Source organism: Podarcis liolepis, assembly GCF_965112155.1.
Source record: "Podarcis liolepis genome assembly, chromosome: 9".
NCBI lineage: Eukaryota > Metazoa > Chordata > Lepidosauria > Squamata > Lacertidae > Podarcis > Podarcis liolepis.
This window is the reverse complement of record NC_139564.1, coordinates 61580270-61587741: the sequence shown is the minus strand read 5'-3', so window position 1 is coordinate 61587741 and position 7472 is coordinate 61580270. Positions and strand designations below refer to the sequence as shown.

Below are 7472 nucleotides of genomic sequence, written 5' to 3'. Positions count from 1 at the left end.
TCTGCCTTGTCAGAATCAGCTGCAATAAAACCAGCACATCAAAGATGTGGTATCGTCCCCAGTGCAGACAAGCCAGTAGCCTAACCTGAAACAGCACAGGCTGTTTATCATATATCTGAATCTTGAACTTGTAACAAAGCAACAGTAGGTGTAGTTCTGCCAGTGGCAGAGACAATGGATTCAGCTCTGCAAGATGCATATTTCCAGTGGGTTTTTTCTGGGGTGGGGATGCAGGGGTACGCATATCCCTAAACATTTTGTGAATTAAGTTTGGCCTCATTGAGGGACAGTATTTCAATATGAGTAGGAAAATGAGAGTACCCCTAAACATTTTTTTAGAAAAAAAGCACTGCATATTTCTATAATTATGTACTATTAACCAGTGTAAAAAATTTAAGAAAATCAGACAATTACTCAAATCAGTTGCCCTATATATTCTGAGACAGAGTTCTTTCAAAAATCATTGGTTCTACAGAATATGATCTCTTCTGTTTGTATTGCTTATTTCTGATTACCTGCTCCTCCCCTTTACATATTGCTTTTGGCTTGTTTGGGTTTTGCTTTGTTATTATCGAGGGAACAACATTAGCTTTATAGCCGCTAGCTATCTAAAGGCAAGAGTCCTGTTTTCCATGACTGATGGAAGCAGAATAAAAAATTACCTGTCTCAATGATGTATTGCCCAGAGCAGTGGTTATCAAACTTTTTTTCCTGAGTCACACTTTGCTCATGCTGCCCAGAGTCTTTTCCAACACTCATATTTGAATGGCAATTCTGAATCACAACCAGGATTGTCCTTGATATCACTTGATGCTATTGCTCTTATATAGAAAATATATCTATCAGTATTCTGCAAATTAAAAAGCTATGCTTTACTACACTGAAATGTTTAAATGTCTGATTGTCCTTGAATCTTCCTGCCACACTTGCCACCTACCCCTGCTGCACTCTTTCAAAATCACTGACCTGAAGTTTTGATTACCAAAAAGACAATTTCTTTCTTCATGAATGACTTGAATGACAAATCAGAGATAGGATGTGCAATTTTTCTTGAAATTGTTGACTGATGTGAAGCTCTTGGAATCCTAGCCAATCTGTCATCCATGATTGGTTTTTTAAAAGCTCAGCATACATTTGCATAACAGTTATGCACTTAATTTATTTGACTACATTCCGGAAGAACTGTAGAGTCTCATTTGATGTCGCCCAGAGTGGATGCTGCTTATGTATGGCAATGTAAAATACTGTTTGACTCTTTATTAAATGAGTGTTGCAAAGTTTATAAAACGCCTTCCTGTTCTTTTTGCTGTTTGTGGATGTCCTGCTGTTTATTTTCCTCTTAGGCATAAAAGACATGCGTATGTGGGTTGCACAGATACTCAGACAATTTTACTGTCAGCAAGTGCCTTTGTGCAACAATGTGTCTCAACTTTAACTTCTCAGGAAGGGTGTAGCTAGAAGTGAAAGTTTTAAAATACAGATCTGAAAGTAAGACCGCGAGAATATGTTGAAAGCAATATAGCAACATTGATCAAAACATCACACAGTTGTTCCTATTGCTCAATTTGTTGTCAGCCTCTGAAATTGGTTAATATGCAAAGACTTAACTGATTGAAAAATTGGGATCAAGCAGATTTTTTTTGCTAGCAACCCATTTTGTGGATGAGCACAAAACAACTTCTTTATATAGGATATGATGTTGAAGAAAATGTTACTAGCTTTGCTATATTCATTTAGGTTCGGCTTGTTACAATTCAGTCTTCCAGTCAAGATAAGTAAAAAGGTCCCACTCAACTGCATTTTAAAACAACATTACGAGTGTATTAAAGTTGCTGAATATAACTCATTTCTTCACATTTACAGATCTTAGAACATGCAGCATCAACTTAAAGGGGAAAGGGTTATTTATTTATTTCATAAAAAATTATATACCTCTTGATTGTAGAAAAAACATCAAAGCGGTTATATTGTGTGTAAAATATCCAGCGTCGTATCTGCCTGCTCGTTGCATTTGTTGGAAGTAGGTTTTTGCCTAGGATAACTTACTCCACGACAAACTTGCTAGTCTTTAAGATGTTACAGGCTGCTGCGGCTGCTGTGTTGCAACAGTGCTGCATCACTTTGGAGTTGCTGGGGAAATTAGCTGTGTTAGTCTTGTACACCTATCTGCTGGTGTAAATACTTCAATTTACAGTGCCAGTAATGTTAAAGTCATATGTAGAAAGGGATAGACCAGCCTGATTTGAAACGGCATGTTACCAAAAAGCAACAACATGCTCTAGTCCTGGCAAGGTCAGTACAACCCTTATGTCAGCTTTGTTATCTGATCTCTTCCTTGCTTTAGACTATAAAGTAATACTGCCCTTATATCCTCGCAAAGCACACAACATTCAGGTTCTGCATATAGTCATAGCTTTTACAACACAAAAATAGACCTGGGAAAATAAGCATGTCATTAGAAAAGAATTTTCAAGGCCTGCTGAAGCCAAGGGAAAAGATTCCAATCACTAAGTTGGGTTTAAATCAGGCGCTCATTAAGGAGTATGGTTTCTGCAGCAGCAACCAATCAGAAATACTATATTTTTTGCTCTATAAGACTTACTTTTTCCCTCCTAAAAAGTAAGGGGAAATGTGTGTGCATCGTATGGGGCGAATGCAGGCTGCGCAGCTATCCCAGAAGCCAGAACAGCAAGAGGGATGGCTGCTTTCACTGCGCAGCGATCCCTCTTGCTGTTCTGGCTTCAGAGATTCAGAATTTTTTTTCTTGTTTTCCTCCTCCAAAAACTAGGTGCGTCTTGTGGTCTGGTGCGTCTTATAGAGCGAAAAATACGGTAGATGCTTTTTGTGGTTAAAATGGTTTCCTTTAACTGTTCCCTGTTCCTTTACAATCCTGTCGCTGATCAAGAGTTTCCTTTTTCATAATTATATCCAGGATAAAATACTAATTATTGTAGATTCATGCAGGAATTGTTCTAATATCTACTTGGTAGAAATATAAAAAGTCCAAATTATTGATGTCTAGTTGTTGATTAAAAAAAAAGTTGTGGATGCAGATAAGCTGCATAAAACCATGAACCAGAATCCCACAAGTCACCCCATACTGTGTTAAAGAAACAGGTTTCTCCCTTCAGTTCTCCCTTATATGTCTTAATTCCCTGGCTGCCTTTTGTAATGTTTAGAAACCATTGTGTTCCTTGTTGTGTATGGTTGTCTCAAAAGCTGCTAACATGGTTAAGGGTATGAAAGGCCATGTTCAGATTACTTTTGGGGGATTTCTTATTTTGTGCCAATTTTAAACATTCTTTTTTCTAGAATCCCTGAAAGATAATTAAACTTGCAGGGTCCAGAATGAGGATGGCATTCGTCTATAGGTCAGTCCTAAAATGCATATCCCAAGTTCTTTGCTAGACATGGAAAACGTTAACTGAAATAAAAACATTCAGTTAGAAGAAGGTTTATTCAACCAAATGGAGCAATTTTAACAAATTGTACTTTGGACAACAGATCAGACAACATGTCAATGCAGACAGCAGGTGGACATAAATGCAAGCACTTTTCAGGAGGCTTTTGTGGGGATCAGATGCTCCTGTTTCATTTTATCCTATCTGATTTTCCTGCCTCTCTGAATGATAGATGGGAACAATAGTGGAAATGCTGGGTGTGGTACCTTCACAATCCAGAATGTGACACCAGTAATACTTTCCTGTGTATTGTACTGCATCAAATGGTGCTGTACTGCAGCACCATTTCCCCCCCAAAAAACTTTACAAAGTTTTGACTTAGTGTTAAAGCTGTAAGTGGGAGAAGCTTCCATTTTAAGTATCTCCTTTGAATTCAGTGTGAGGATGTGTGTTGTCATCCTTCTGGTTAGATAGATCTGTTTTTTTCTCCCCACAATATTGGATCGTAGTCTTAGGTTCTATGGCTTGCAGGGTGATTGTGGAACAGAAGGGAGAAATCCATATGACCAGATGGATTCTAATAAACTGATCAGAAATGTGCTTCTTTGCAAATCACAATTTTCTTTTTCTTTTTTTTTTCTTTTTTTAAGTTCCCCGCTCACTTGACTTGGTGAAATGGATTTTTGTTAGTTTGAAAAGAGCCAAGTTGCCCCAAATCAAACTCTTAGCTAGCATGCATTGTAGTACCATTCAAAGGTATCTGGTTTTGTACAAGAAAAGCCTGCTGTACCAGACAAATACTAAACGAAACTATGGCTTGGTATGTACAGGAAAGAAAATGATGGGTATTTCACTCTTTACTCAGTTCTGTGGTTGCTGTAGTACCCGAAGCTAAGCCATGATTTGGCTTTGCATTATGTCTGAACCTAGCCTTGTGGTTTGTTTTGTGTCAAACTATAGCCCGTAACCAAGGTTAGTTCTCGGCTCAGTGCTTGTGGTTTGTTTGAGTAGTGATCTTGTGGGAATTCACAACAAGAATCAGAAGAAAGTAACTGCAAAACTTGAGCATGGCTGGAAGGCCACAGGTTTCGCCTCTCTGAATTAGAAGCTTAAATAGAAATTTCCGGGCTATAGTTTATTCTGTCAGAAACTGGCCATTTTAAATTGTTGCGCTAAGCAGCCGAGTTCAAGTCTATTGGTCTTCAAGAAATGGTTCATTTTCACAGGATAATTCTTGATCTGGGGACTAGATCCCTTTTTAAAGTATGTTTCTAGCCCTCAAGGAGAAGACAGCTGACATTTTCAAAAAAGTGTTCTCTGCTGAATCTCATATTATTTGGATCCTGTAACGAAAGCTTTTCAGGATTAAACTGGGTTGCATATTACCCCTTACTTTCAGCCAGGAGAGAAAAGGGCAGAGAGTCTGAGATTCTGGATCAGACACGCTAAAAGCAGTTGTCACATGTGCAATGGGGCAAAGTCCGTGAGTTCACACTTGGGATCCTGTAGCTGCCGTTGCAGCCTCAGTCATGAGGAAACGTAACATTAAAAACAGCCCGAGTCCCTTTGAAAATGTGCGTAAAAGCACCAATAAAGGTTTAGGGGTTGCTATTTCTACCAGAGCGACAACATTTGGGAGGTCCAATCTACATATGCACACAAACAGGACACAAATATTGAAAACTACTAGCACTGGGCTACTGTTAGAAGATGGTGACCCATGCAACTTTCACAAATGCTTAGAGTCAAAGAAACGTAGAGTTGGAAGGGGCCACAAGGATCATGTAGTCAAACCCCTTTCAATACATGAATCTTCTGCCCAGTACGGGGCTCCAACCCACGACCCTGAGATGAAGAGGTTGTAATTTTATTTTACTTGGGCCTTTTGTAGCACATACAAAGGAAGTGAGTGTTGATTTTTCCTGTACTTGTGGCAACAGCTTACAATGAAATCCCAGGCGTGTCTAGAAGCAAATCCCACCAAACCCTGTGGCAAATCCTGCCTAGACAACAGGACTGGGCTGCAGTCAAGTTAGTACAGGCAGATGTGACCAGGGACTCAGTTATACAGCTGTAAATATTTAAATCATAGCTGTCAACTTTGAGATTTGAAAATAAGGGATCAGCAGCCTCACCTGTCCTGGGGACAGTCTACGGGATATCTAATAATCCGGGATAGCAGCGGGAAGCAGTGGGAAACAGCGCTGGAATAAGGGAATTTCCAGCAAAAAAAGGGAAGGTTGACAACTATGATTTTAATGTGCTGCAAAGTGCAATATACAAATGTGACACTAGATGGCCGTGGCGAGCTATACCAAAATCAATGTATTTTTCAAAACGTTTTTTTTTTGGGGGGGAGCATTTTCACAGCGGTTTAAAAATAGATGTGTAGATTCCACCTAAGTCATCACTCGAGGAGTAAGAGGGGGGCCCAAACCCCCAAAGTTGATGGGTATTGCCATTCAAATGGATCTTGTGATTAACTATGGTGCTCACTCTAAAAAAAACACCCCATTTTTTAAAATTCAAGTTGGCACCCCTGACTCGAGGGCTTGTCTGCCCTGAACGTGAGGACTGTGCCTTCATCACCCTCAGGAGCCTTTGGGCTGAGGAGGGACGGCGGAGTGGCGCCCTTCTGCCTCGAGCGCCTAACCCGCCCGCCTTTTGTGGTGAGTTCCGAGGGGGGGAAAGCAAGAAAAGGCGGGAAAGAGAGAGGCAGGCGGGCAGGCAGAGCGGGAGAGGCCGCCCTTCACACGCGCGCGCGCCGGCCTGCAGTGCAGCTGTTTCTCGCACATGACCGCGGCAAGACCGGCTGCTGCTGCGCCACATCCAAGTCCCTCTGTCACTGCGGGTGCTTTTCTCTGAGGCGATTATTCTGAGAGGAAAAGCGCGCCAACCCGCTTCGCCTCAACACCCCCAGGCTTCGCTCGCGGCTTGTGGAAACTTCTATTTTTACAGCGCGCAACTCCTTCATGGCCCCTCCGAGGCCGCCCACCCCCCACCCCGGCTCGGCCCGGTCCTTCCTCCTGCTCCTCTCTCCCTCGAGAGACGCGGCTGGATAAGGAGCCATTGCCGCCGGTGCATGTGCCGGCTTGTTGTGGCTCTTCCCTCCCCCGCCTCAGCTGCGCCCTCGGGGGAGAGGCGGGCGCGGCGGGGCAGCCCAGAGAGGGCGCTGTGAGGGAGCCGCTCCTCCGTTCGTCGCTTCTCCCTCAAGTGGACGCCGCCGCCGCCGCCTCACAGCCCGCCCGCCCGCCTTTGACAGCCCCGGGGGCGGGGGAGCGAGCGACGCCGGTCACGTAGCGAACGAAGCAACAGGAGCCGCTTGCGCCCCGGCCAACTTCCTCGTCGACCGCGGGACATTGCCGTCCCCTCAGGGACGAGGCGGGAGAGTTCCGCCTTCCTCTCTCGCTCTTCATCTTCCTCGCTGACATCGCGAGCCGCAGACGGCGCACTTCCTTTCAAGGCACACACTCATCCTGCGCTGCTGCTGCTGCTGATCGGTGAGTGATCTTCTCTCACCGCCCCCCCCCCACAACGTCCCTTCATACTTTTTCTCCCTTTGCAGGTTGATTGACGCTGCTTCTGGGGCGGGGGTGGGGTGGGGAGGAGGGTGCAGCGCCCACCTAACCCACCCAGCCACCCCACACACCCCGTGGCGATACGGAACAACCACGTGTTGTTGTTGCTGCTGCTTCCACTATGACCGTATGTGGGCAAGAGGCTTCGCCGAGAGACGTGGTCTCTCTGCCCCGAGGAGCTTACAGTCTGGATTTTCACAGGGAACTGTGATGGCGCAAGGTGGCATGGAAATCAATGGAGGCTGTTATGCAATGGAAACAACCCCCCCTGCGTTTAGTGGGGTTTGCCTCACCCTCCAGCAGGAGTGCCAACATAGGATTTTTGTTGGGGGGAGCAGGCTTTTGTTGGGAGGGGGCAGAAGAACCTCAGATTTGTATTGATTTGTATTGATAAGGAGGGGGCAGCTGCCCCCCACGACGCCCCCTTGGCTACGCCCATGGGTGCCAATTTGAATAAATATTGGAGGAGACAGGTAAATCCTGCCCCACTTAA

The 7472-nt window shown here is 44.1% G+C and overlaps 1 protein-coding gene across 4 annotated transcripts in view; it reads left to right on the top strand.

Annotated features, from left to right (window-relative positions):
* Positions 1 to 2760: 2760 nt before the first annotated feature.
* Positions 2761 to 7472, top strand: part of TBC1D1 (TBC1 domain family member 1) — an 81324-nt gene continuing 76612 nt past the window's right edge. For all 4 annotated transcript variants that reach the window (XM_083459777.1, XM_083459779.1, XM_083459778.1 and 1 more), the window contains exon 1: positions 2761 to 6901. The gene's annotated coding sequence lies outside the window, so the exon portion shown is untranslated. The remainder of the gene's footprint in view (positions 6902 to 7472) is intronic.